Raw genomic sequence first — 13,411 nt, 5'->3', positions numbered from 1 at the left:
AAAAGGAGGTGTTAAAAAATTAGAGGCTGCACACCTGCCAAATCCAAAATTCTGCTTAAGCCTTCTCACCTTGAGCAAAGGTATTACAAAAATAGGACCTTTGTTATCTTACTGCAAACTATCAATTAAATATTGGCTGAATATTAATCTTGGGCTTACTTTAAAACACTGAGCTCTCTCACCACAACCATAATATCTGCAATATAATTTTGTAAGTAACATTTGGGTTGAGAAATGTGGCAGTGTTGTTAGATGTGCAGTTGTGCTCACTGACCAGTAAACAATCACTGATCCCTCTGTGAGGTATATATGTCATTTTCTTGATAGGCCAGGTAGACTAAATACATTTTCATCATAAAATTAGCATCAACTACTGTCATTCTGTGTGTCTTCACCTCAGTCAGTCCTCTTAGACTGAAATCCCCCCGCCACACCCCAAACATCCAGCACTACTCATTCACTGCAAAGATGAGGAATATTGTGGTTATGTAACACAAACTGAGACAAAAGGTTAAGAGCTATTTTGACTTCACAATTACAGCAGAAGAGTACATTTTGTGAAAGCAAAAGGAGAAATGACTGCTGATTGACTCTCCCCCTCCACGCATCTACCTGCCTCCATTTTTTAAAATGTGTCATTGTTGTTAAATTTTAAAATTGAATTACATATTGTATCTGTTTTTGTAGTATTGTTTTTACTGTAAATTTATTGGTATTAGTATTAGTATTAGTAATAGTATTAATATTGGGGTGGCATGGCTCATGAGGTACACTGTAAGAAATAGGGGTACCTTGAGCAAGATACTGAACCCCAAACCCACTCCTCATGGGCAGCTAGGCCCCCTGCATGGTAGCCTCTGCCGTCAGTGTGTGAATATATGGGTGAATGTGAGGTAAACACTGTATAGCGCTTTGAGTGGTCGGTACACTAGAAAAGCACTATAGAAATGGAGTCCATTATCTATTTGAAATTAAATAAGTTATGTAGATTTGTGGATATCAAAAATAGCTCGTACAATTTTCCAGTCTATACTGTAGTTGTAATATAGGAACAAGATTGGTCTGTATAAGATACAGTTGTCGAGAGGACAAATAAGAACCCAGTGTCAAGAGTACAAAAGCTGGATCTTATAAGGTTCTGCCCCAGTGACAAGCCTTTGTACCCCTAAAGGTACAATTATGTGCTTTATTTTCTGAGAGTGTAGAGCGATCTGTCTGATAATCAGGGGGTTCCTGGTTTGATCCCCAGCTCCTCCAGAGAGCATGTCAAAGTGTCCTTGAGGAAGACACTGAATCCCAAAACCTTCCATGGTAGCCTCTGCCATCAGTGTATGAATGTGTGTGTGTGAATGTGCAAACATCGAAAAGCGCTAGGAGAGCACTGTAGACAGGCAGCCCATTTACTATTCAGACTAATTAGAGGAGAGGAAACTCACCTTCTAAACATTCAGATGACAGCTTGCTGTTTATGTGAGTGGGAGAGGGTAGAGTAAGGTCAGGGTCACTGGAATCGTGCCTGTTCATCTGATTGAATCTAAAGAAGGAGAACATTACAAGGATGGCTTTAAGGTCAGAAGAGCTCAAGCTAGATGAACACTGTATTCCCTCTGCAGCACTTACAGAACCACAGAGAGACTGCAAGCATACGATAAGATCTTTATGGAACGCAGGACTGCAAGACACTCTTAGGGAAATAATATTGTGTTGCTACACTTTAGCATGTGTGCTTTCATGCATGTCTGAGTATGTGGGCAAATTCTGTCAATAGCGCTATGGAAATGAAAAGGAGGGGAATGATGCCTGTTGTGCGGCCCTATTGCCTCTAAACTGCAAGAAAAGCAAACAGCCGGGTGTCTGGTTCTAATTAGAGAGACATGGAGTGGGTGAGTGGCCCCCCTCCAACCTGCCCCCTGGTCTGAGACAGACAGCACAGCGAACGAGGTGGAAGGTGCCGAGGTAACTGTCAGGAGACAGAGGCGCCCGATGAACTGCTGTAAATCTTCCAGAAGAGGGGAATTTCGGCCCAGGAGCAAGTATGAACGAGAAAAGTAGGCTATGACCAGTGACCACAGGCAGAAGTCAAAGTGCCAAAATACTTGGAGCAGATCACTGAGATTAATTTCTCATTCAGTTGGTCTCAGACTCCATTGCTTGTGGAACGAAATAAATATCTAAGCAAGGTATTGGACGAATATGTACCTGAGGAAAATGCAGACCCCCTGTCTCCTGGGAATGGAAAGAATATTTTGGAATATAAAGACAAAAAGACTTTCCTTAAAGTAGGGCTGAACAGTTTATCAATGGCAGTATGGACAGTGCAATATCTAAATTGCAGGAGCTGAAGTCTTTATGATAAAGATAAGATGTTTCAACATTGTGGGATCATAATACTTCATTTTCAACAGAGATACCCTGGCCCAGAAATTGTTTAACATGTTTGTTTGATACACACTCCAGCAAAAATCACACCATCATCATTTTAATAGCTTTAAAAAAAATCATAAAACAAAATTGTCATTCCTACTAAAATCATGAATCATATTGCAAGTACAATATATGTCAACTGCAATATAATTTTTTTCTTACCTACCTCCAAGTGAAATTCAAACTTATTTTTCAAGACTTTTTTTTTTTTTTTGTAACAGAAGGTGCCCTCTTGCTCACCTTAGAAAACTTACACCTACATGATGGGTATTACTCTGGTCATGAGATCTAAAAAAAAAAAAAAAACAGTAAGCAAACACCACGCCATGTTAGCTCCAAAGTGTGAGGTAAAGGTGAAGGTTGATGTGATACTTACTTCCAGTTTAATGCAGGGACAGACTGTAATCTTAGAAGTCAGTGCACGGTCAGAGGTGAGAGTTAGCACGTCTGTGTCTGCATGTCCTGAAATTACCCCTGCAAATGGAAATGGATGGGAGTTATGTTTTCGCCCCATTCTGTCTGTCTGTTGCAGGATGAAAAACGCTGTGGAAATGTTGGTCATGGGGTATGGAGGAATTGACTTGGCTTGAAAGATGGGGAGGTGGATGACCTTTCACAAAAAAAGCACCTGACATCCAAAGAAATTCACGCAGTACCGCAAAACTTTGTAAAGTCTGGTAATGGAGCAAGAAAGAACTAATTAAGGGCACTGCTGGTAGAATCTGAAACTTGTTGCGTCTGGCACTCCCTGGAGTCCCTAATTGGTAGTTTTACAAAAGCTGTCACAAAGGCCACTGTAGCGACCTTTGTGACAGCTTTTTTTTTTTTTTTTTTTCAAGCGCTTGCTCAATGCTAACGACACAGCATTCGTTAACCTTGTATTCAATAATGTGAGCTAACAAAGCAGTTTTGCCTGGCAGATGTGGAAACATTGTGACCATACTGAAAGACAGCTAACCCACTGGAAGACAGCAACATAGTAGAGAGTAGTTTTCTTACTTGCCATTGATGAAAGACATAGGTATCCTGACTATTTCAGCACTATGTAGTAACTTCAGCTATATCAACAGCCAACTTTTACAGCATTGTGAGAGTGGACAGCATCAAAACGTGTCTGTGTATTTGTTGTAATGTAATACTTCCTTGCTAGCTACAAAACAAGTAGAGTAAGGAAGTCTTCTTCCTGTTTTGGATGGGGCCCCCCTTTTGTGCCATGAGTCAGTACATTTCATGCTGAATTAACATACAACACAGAGTAAACCAGTTTTTACAATGATGGGCTCATTTTCCCACAGCCCACATTATTATAGGCTGTTAAAATTAACCAGAGAATCTCAGAATGATGTATTGAGGTTACTATTGTGCATGTGTGTGCATGCAGGGGCCCCAGCTTTTCACACTGATTGGCTGCAGGGGGTGTGACAGAGCATATGGGTTCTCACAAAAAGACACAAATTGCTAATGGATTCTATATCACCATTAAATTGGTCTATCAACAGTCATTCTGTAAGAAGGAGCAAACCATCCATTATTGGCCCATTAAAAACAGCATGGGAGTGCTGGAGAGCTCATCTCCAGTTTAGACATAAACACCCTGTTGAAATCTTCCAAAACTTTGTAGTAGTTACTGAATAAATATAGTGCTGCTTGGCAATGTGGTGTTGCAGTAATTGGCTAAAATGCTTAAAAATTGACTAAAATTGAATCAGGCATATCTCACATTCAATTTCAGGGACAGTCAAGAAATGTGTACCTGATGTCAAACACACTGATAATAGAGCATGTCAGAGGCTCTTAACTATTGATGAAAATGAAAATGTGGAACATGGCATATGCTCTCTACTGACTGCTATCTACCTTAGCATATATAAACATTTATCTTTGCTGTGTAACATGTTTGTTATGATTTTTTTTGCTGGACTACCAGAGCGTGGTCAGACTGGAATACTGTTTGTGTCTAACTGAGTGAGAAACTGATCCTTTACTGCGTGAAAACCCAGGTAATGAGCTTGAATTGTATTTAGCTTGCTAAGAGGACACCCAAAAGTTAAGTTCCAATTTGATTTAGTTTATCATTTGGTTTGAATCCTTGCTTCCATGTGCAGATGAGCGCTGATGTATTCAGTAATGACTGAATGTATATCTTGTTCAGCAGCATTGTTTACCATAACCATATTACAGTACCATCTTGAGAGATTATTGTTTATTATCTCACCAAGATCGGGGAAGTGACAGTGGATCTGGCTCCGTCAGCCCATCACAGGTGATTTCTGAGCCTCTGCTTGGCCTGTTTTGAACAAAAACAGGCCATCTGTCAAGCCAAGAGACACTGAAATAGCAGACCGGCTAAACTCGGCTTGCCTAGTCTTGTTTTTAAACTAGGATTATCTCATTGCATGAACTTATTCACTAACATTTTATTGCAGTCCCAATCCCTGATACATTTCTGATGTACGACAACGTCCCCTTGGTCAGTTACGTAAATGGCCAGGAGCGCCGCTTTGAGATTTGGCATGGATAGAGTTTCAGAAATCTCATGAATGGCTCCAAGCCGTGCCACCACATTACAGCGCTGAGAGCTTCCCCAGTATTGATTTCATGGATATCATCTTTCTCTGTGTATAATATGAGATACAGATGTACGAACTCTTTCCCACATTTGAGATTCCATGTGTTTTGTGCAATAGTAGAGGACTGTTTGTTTGTTTGGCCTCTGCTCTTCCTGTGAACAAGAAGCAGACAGATTGGACAGTGGCATCAGGCTATAGGAGTCTCATGGGTAAGAAAAACACACTGTGTTTACACATACACACATGCTAACAAATTATACTCCACATTCCAGACTTAACTATCGCCTATGGCTATTCAAGAACTTTCTAGAACAAGAAACACATACTACAACAATGGCAATTTTAGGTAACTAGCCCATGATCACTCTTAATTTTTTCATTATTTCACACTGTGTATTGTTTCTTGTACATTGCATTGAAATATTACACCTAAATCAGATGTCAGTTCCAGTTAAAAACTCAGTCATTTTTAAACTACATATATACTATAAGAAAGTACACTGTTTTTATTGGATGACTCTTCAAAGCAAAGCATAAAGTTTCATTGCTGTTGTTATACAAGAGCATTGTAACTTCAGTTTTTGTGAATTGTTTTGTTCTGACTTCAATTGAAGAGTTACATGGATTTATATGGGTTGAGAAAAATCTGCATTACTTGTTAAAATCCATTGGATAAACTCAGAATCAGTTTAGAAAGACAGATGCATGAATAAATGTCATTTATCAAAATCAATCAAGATACATCCTCTTTAACAAGACAGGGTCACATAAGGACATGACGGCCTGGTGTAGTCACTGTTTTTGTATTCAGAAAGGTTGAGTCACATGGGCTGAGATGAAGCATTCCCTGACCTCTGACTTGACAGTGTTTTCTCCAAAGCACTCATCTGCTTCCCTATCATCCTTGAAGCGTTAAGTAACAAGATCCAAACCCCTTCCTGTGGCTAAATGTCCAAGGATGGATTAAAGCTACATAAATGCTCCAGTTAACTCTTTTATTGTGCATATAGTATACAGTTATTGGTCCCTGAAGCTCAGCAAGATTTTTAGGGTTTTCTTGTTCAGTCTCCAATGTCTATAATGAGGGATGGACATCAGGGAACAGGAACAGACCCCCATCAGCTTGACTCAAAGTCAGTAATGCTGAGGAACTGAAGCATCAAACATCAGCTGAACCCAAATACAGCCAATTTATAGGCTGTACTTACAGGCAAGGCACAAAAGCCAAAATCAGATGTTCCAATATTTTATGTAGACTATTGTTAATGACCTTATCTTATACTAAGCTATTGTTTCAGGGAATTTAATTACATCGGCAATGAAAACATAAAAGTCCACGCCATAAATTATGAAAGACAAATCATTTGTGTTTGCCAGTGTAAAAATGAACGGGTTTTTTGCATGAATAAAAATATTTTCTCTCTGTATCGGACTCTTAATGAATCACACAAAATCATTAGTGTAGAACAGACTAAAAGCATCACAAGCTTTAGTTAGAGTGTAACAGAGTTTACTCTTTTCTCTTTTTGGCTCGGATCCAAAAAAGGGAGAATTGGAGAAGCTGATTACATTTTATTTGCTCGTTGAAATCACCACCAGTCTGCTGCTATCAGCTGGGAGGGAAAATTTTTAAGTTTGAGGGACAGACTGATCATCTGCTGACTGACAAAGGCCAAGGTGTTTGTCAGAAAGTTCCTACAGTTTCAAACTGTGAAGGAGTGCTGTTATGTATGAGTAATATTTATGAGAGTACTATCGGTCAAAGTGTCTCTTTGTAACTTGTGGAAGTGGAAATCATTTCATGAAATATCAGCTTCTTTAAGATCCTCCCAACTGAGGTTAACTTCCAGGACAAATTCAGATGTAACACGAGGAATGCATGACTTACTGCTGAAGTTGTCTAAAAAAATGAAAAATGAATTAGTTCTATTTTCTGTGTGAAGTACAAGGTGCAATGTAGTAGATAGTATTCATCATGATGGAAGGCAGGAATGTTCCACAGTCTGGACTCCTGGGGAGAAAACGAGCATCTGGACTTACTTTTTGCGCTGATGTCAACTTGTGAAGTGTGACACTGGCGTACCTGGAACATCTTCCTAGTCGCTCTTTGGAGAATGTGGAAAAATGGAGGTTATGCTTGCATTGTCAATCTGTCAGAGCTGGAGAGTGTCCTGCAGCTTCAATGTAGCTCCCTCTCCATCAATTTCATGTTTTGTTATTGGCTGGAGGGAACATACTACAGACATCACAGTATGAACTGCGAGCCCCAGTGCAGCAGTGTAAACCTTACACAAGCCATCCTTGAAAGAATATATCCTTTGTCACATGCTTACAAAATGGATTAGGTATTACTGCTGCTACAGCAACCGCACGACACTACATTAAAGATTTGCCAACATGTCAATTTGGTATTCTGGTCGATGAAAAGGTGTGAGTAACTGACCTGTCAGAGAAGTGCTCTCCTTCAACACACCACATATTAATGCACAAATCTCTCTCGGGTGGCATCGTGTGTTTTCTGTGCTGTGACAGTCAGGAATTGTAGACTGAGGCAAAATGTTGATTGACATTTCTGGGTCTCAAATACCAGATTAAATATATTTTGCACTTGTTATAGAAATAGTTTCCTACTTGATTGTCGATGCAAAATATGTCCGAAAGTCTTTCTGAACATTTTCAAAATCATACAGTCTAAAGAAGGCCTAGTCCGCTTTCTTATTCTCTTGTTAAGTGCAAGCGAAAATGAGGGAGAGCTGTTAATCAACAACTTTCATCACTACCAAGTTATTAATGGGTGTCGTGCATTGTAGTTAATGTGTGGGGATGAGAATCGACTTTGGTTCAGTTATGACACTCAGATATTGGTTTCATGTGTTTCATGAGAAAACAAACAAAATTCTTTGAGACATGAAATAAAGCCTGTCAGCCTAGTGGTGGTGGGAGTCATCATGTTGTCGAACCACTATCAATTCACTTTCAGTGCTTTTTTGAGATTTAAAGAGTTGCTGAGGATCAGGGACACAGACTTTGTGTCTCTGCTTTTGACTCAGGTGAATATGTCTGGATGCCAAAAAAAAAAAAAAAAAAAGAAAAGAAAAAAAAAAAAAAAGCCAAAGACATGAGTGTCAAATCTCTTTCACCTTTTGCTCCTGTGTGGCTACTTTTCTTTTCAGGGTTGGTCATGCGTAATCAAAACATTCTTTTGGCTGTGATCTATTTGAAAAAACTGAAGTGCATTTGAGCCAAACAGCAACAATGTCTAAATTTAGATTTCCCTGGCTTTGAGTAATCTGTAAGTCATACCACTATGATTAATGATTGCAAGCATGCAGTTTCTTTCTACAGCACAACATGTGTATAATGAAATAAGGAATACATTTCTATGCATTTACAAGTCTTTGTGAATGCACCATGCTTGTAGGAAACATACATTCAGATGAGTCAGGACATTGGCAGGACAGTGAGACAAGAGGAGTTACATAGATTGTGATCTTTCCAGTAAATATGTAAACTGTAATTTCCCTTCTGCAGCCCCATGAATATTGCTATCTTATCTTACTCCATAAACAGAATAACACTCTGTGACCAACACTCATTTCCTCCAGCCTCGTGTGATCTACTGATAGGTTAAAAACAGAAAATAAAAACAAGAGTTGATGAAAATCATTTTGACTTATTAAATCTAATTATTACAGTGTTGCCCCTTTCTGATTTTGTATTTTATCACCAGCAGTACTAGAGGAGAAAAAAACAACAACCTTGACTTGTGCATATGTTTATCCCTGCTTTCTAAGTGGCAGATATCAGTATTACCAAAACATGCCCTTTACTGTCCTGTCTGAACTGAATGATTGTGAGCCAGTATAAACTAAGTTGTTATAATATGTGACTTGTGGTCAATTAAAGTGGACTCCTACTGTATATAAATCAGGAGCAACCTGACTTGAGGATGCATAATGATCTGTTTACTATTTTGTTTTAATCATAAACTGAATTTTGATTGCATGTTCGCAAAGACTCATTTCTACTTCAAATATTTATGTTTTGACAACTACTTTCCATCTCAGGCATAACACCTCATATTACTTTAGTGGAATGGAGTTTTGATTTTTGATTTTCAGAGTATTATTTTCTCAAAAGGCAACTGTACTTTTCATATAAGCTCCATTCACTCTGCAGTGACATATTTGCATTGTTACTGTCCCTCACTGAAACATGGAGATGCAGCCAGCCGTGAGGGGAGAACAGGCAATGGTGAAAAATGTGTTTTATTTATTTGTTTCCTTGTTTTTTTGTTTTTTTTTTTTCTCCATCTGGAGCATAAATTTACATATTTGTGATGAGCAGTTTTGAGAAAGCTTAGTCTGCACCAGGAAGGTGTGCCAAAAGTGGAAGCACAGATTGTGACTAAATGCTTGTGCTATCTCTGCCGGGGCAGAGGCAGAATTACAGGAGACTACATGTGTGATCTGATATTTGCCCACTTCTGCAAACTGTGGGTCAGGTCACCTTTTATTACTATGAATGATTCATCTTCCAAAATGTGTACAAGATACGTCAGATTTCTTTCCACCAATGTGAATTGTCAAGAGAAGAAAAATAACCAGCAAAAATGATAGTTGGATATTGCTGATGATGTCAAGATAAGTTTCTTCTTAAATTAATCCCACATGTTGAAATACTCAGGCTGGTAAGAATACAATGGCTCACTGATGGAATTTCTTGAAAGCTTGGCTGCACTTGAAGGTTCAGCTGGTGGTGTGAATTTTATTTTAAAGTAATAGTGATGACTGGGATCCCTCATGGGACAGAGTAATGTGCTGAAAAAATATCTCTTGAGTAAATTCTCATAAAAAGGTAAAACTCATGGCTCAACTTATGCCTCAATAATACAAGTAAAAAGGAAGTGGTTAATAAGCTCAAAGTAAAAGTTACTTTACTTTTTAATATGTTTGGTGTGTGTAAGCTAGTGCAAAAATAATTCAAAATAACATTTATTTTTGCTAATAAAACCATGCAGTGTCATTATTGTAAATAAAACATACAGACAGGAGGTGATTATTAACATATATGAAGCTAAATAGTCCATGAATGATCATAAATATAGCAGAAAAGAGCTAGAACCACATGCCAGCCTTGATCTTCTTTGGAGAGAAATTTGAAATGGAGGGAAGTAGGAGAAACATTCTGAAAACACAGTTGTCTATTTATGTCTACTTCTCATTATTATTTATTTATGATTATTATTTTCTATTTAACCTTTATTTGAGCAGGAAAGGCTAATCAGGCCAAGACATGCAGCAGTAGCGATAACAGGGTTGCAGAGATGTAAAAACATACAAGTTGCAAGAAAAATAGGAAAGAAATTATAGCATCATAAAATATCAAAAATATTCACCAACCATCATCACAAGCCATCAGTAGCGGTTTTAGGCACGGGCGAAGCGGGCAGCCGCCCGGGGCGGCATATTTTCATGTCACGTGGGGGGCGGCATGAGCGCAAAAAAAAAAAAAAAATCATCCTCGCTGCAAAGCAGTTTTCTAATACCGTATTCATCTGAATAGAAGACCATATTTTTTCCACTGAAAATGCCCTGAAAAAACGCCCTCGTCTAATATTGGGGTCTAAGCAAATACACATGTATTGTGCTTGCATATAAACCAGTAGGTAGGCTCGCCTGATGCCGCAATTACCGGCGAATGGCCGCATTGCGCAGTCAATAATCAACCATGTTGTCTGTGTCACTGTCCGTTGTGCTGCTGCAGCCGCGTATGAACAAAAGTTGATTTATAATGAGAGGATGGCAGTATGTGTGCGCCGCTCACCTGTCAGATCCGGCAGACCTGACCAGGTGGGCGCAGCACCTGTAAGCATCAAGCCGGTGCCGCGACCGGCCCGCCTGATGCTGACCGGTGGCTTTTTTTTATGCAAACAAGATTTTGTCCATATAAAAAGTATTTTTCCAAAAAAAGGTATTTGTGCAGGTGTTGGCGCCCCTGCTCTGGGAGGGGCGCGTGTAGCCGCCAGAGGGGCACCGGTAGCGGCCGTTATCGCTTGGAAGTTCTTGCTCCACGCGCGCGCGCGCGCGCGCGCGCGGCTAGAACGGAAGGGCGCAAGGCAGTAATTTCGCCCAGGGCGGCAACATGGGCAGAACCGCCACTGCAAGCCATCAACATCATGGATGATAGAGAGGCATTATGAATGACTCAAAACATCTGCAGCCAGAACCACCTGCCTACAAATCATTAAGGATTACTTTAAATATATCTAAAGAGACTGTTCCTTAAGATTCAGGTCATGTTGCAGAGGGAACAAACATACATAACAGCCTTTTTCCCAATTCATTTCGGACTTTAGGGACAAATTGTGTGAATAAGTTCAAGGAGAAAACACACTAAGGGCCCTATCTTGTGCCACCCGCTATCCGCTGCCACTACCCGCTACCCGCAAATTGCGGATTTAGGAGCTTCCGCTATCCCTAAACGGTATCTTGCGCCACCCGCTACCCGCTATCCTTATGCCGACTCCGTCATTTGCGCCTGGAGGTGTGTCTGTGGGTGTGTTTCATGCGCTATCCCTAAAGTTGCTATCTTGCGCACACACTTTAGGGATAGCGGATAGCGGGTGGTCCTGACCACCCGCTATCCGCTATCCCTGGGCTGTTACGAGAGCGCGCCCAGGCGGCTTCAATGCGCGCCCCGACGGAGCCTCGCCACGCACACGGTCGGACTGATACCGGGACGCCGCCGGAATGGACTGAGTATATTACTCATATAGACTGTTTAGAGGAAAGACTTTTTTAATTGGACACTATCGCCAGCACGTTTTATTGTTTTATCATAAGCCAGCAGCTGTGCTATATTTTTATTATTATTTTAATATTTTATTTGCCCAATCTACCTTGTCAATAAATTAGTTTACACATAGTTCCACCTCTGCCTCTTGTGTGTGGTGTGTGACCCAGGGATTTTACTCAATCAGTACAACCTTGTGACATGTCCACTTGGACATCTCTCGAATTAACTCGCCTATAATATAATATATCATATGTATATAAAGCCAACTTGCTTTAGCCTCAGTAGAAGCCTTGAGGAAATCTACCTCCCTTTCTCCATCGCGGATTTAGGATTTAGGATTTAGGACAGCGCAGCCTGCCCTTAAAGGCAATGGCACCTGGCACACTGATTGGTTTAACTGGCGTAACGCCCAAAACACGCCTATACATAATATAGCGGGTAGCGGAGGTGTTTTGCGGATAGCGGGAGGTGCACAAGATAGCAACCTTTACGGGGGAACGCCTCTTCCTAAATCCTAAATCCGCAAATATCGGGTTTAGGGAGTCTGGCGCAAGATAGGGCCCTAACTTCCTGTACTTTCCTGAAGGATGTAGATCTGTAGGTATGTGGAAGCAAACCAAGAATAGCCTCGCCAAATATGCCATTAAGGCATGAATCAAAACAGCAGCTCGTATGAGTGAATATGATTTCACTTTCAGGTGAATCAATACAGTTTAATTATGGATGCAGCACTGTAATCAGCCAATACTCACTGCTTAATGACTTGAGCACACAAGGTCTAAAAGTAATGTACAATATAAAACAGTATTTCATAAAAGGTTTTGCAATAGAAGTTCACTCACTGATACAGGATATGATGATGAGGACTGAATGAAAGAGACAGCAGATAAATGGGCAGCGTAATGTGGACCATATGTACTGTAACAGACCTTGAGATTGCTTTAAGGATTAACCACTCTCTTGCACAACACAAGCTGTAAATTGAATTTTTCGGTTAAAATTGAATCAGTCAGGAATGTTAAAGAGGCTGCCATACATCCCTGGGTTTTTATTTTTAGAATATTTTGCTTAACATCCTCTTCCAGATGTACCCAAAAAAGAGCTGATGCTGCTATTGAGTCAAGAAGTGCATTTGCACCCAGCTGCTACTAAAAAAGAATAACGTGAATATGGTTCATCCATAATCAGAGGGTAATTTGAAGGGAGATGTCATGCTCCTTGTTAGCAAAATGACTAAAATGCACCCTGCTTGTTAACCTGCCACCGCCCCCCCTCCATCCCCTAGTAGCAGAGAGAGTGCAGGGGGGAGGAAGAGGTAAAAAGTGTTACTTTGGATCAAAGTAAAAAAAATTGCGTCAACTTGTTACACCTACATTTTTTAGTTTTTCTCAAATCAAAAAAATCAGTTTGAACAAAGCAAATGTGTAATGTAATGTCAATTAAAAAAATATTTAAAACCAATGAAAGTTTTCAAATATAATGAACTCATAATTTCAACTTGTTACAGCAAGTTAGTTTAGTTTTTCTCAAATTAAAAAAATTAGTTTGAACAAAGGAAATAATGTAGTAATGTTAATTCAAAAAATTAATTAAAACAATGAAAGTTTTCAAATACAATG

Source organism: Myripristis murdjan, chromosome 5 (assembly GCF_902150065.1).
Source record: "Myripristis murdjan chromosome 5, fMyrMur1.1, whole genome shotgun sequence".
In the NCBI taxonomy this organism is placed as follows: Eukaryota; Metazoa; Chordata; class Actinopteri; order Holocentriformes; family Holocentridae; genus Myripristis; species Myripristis murdjan.
Note: the sequence above shows the minus strand (reverse complement) of the source record.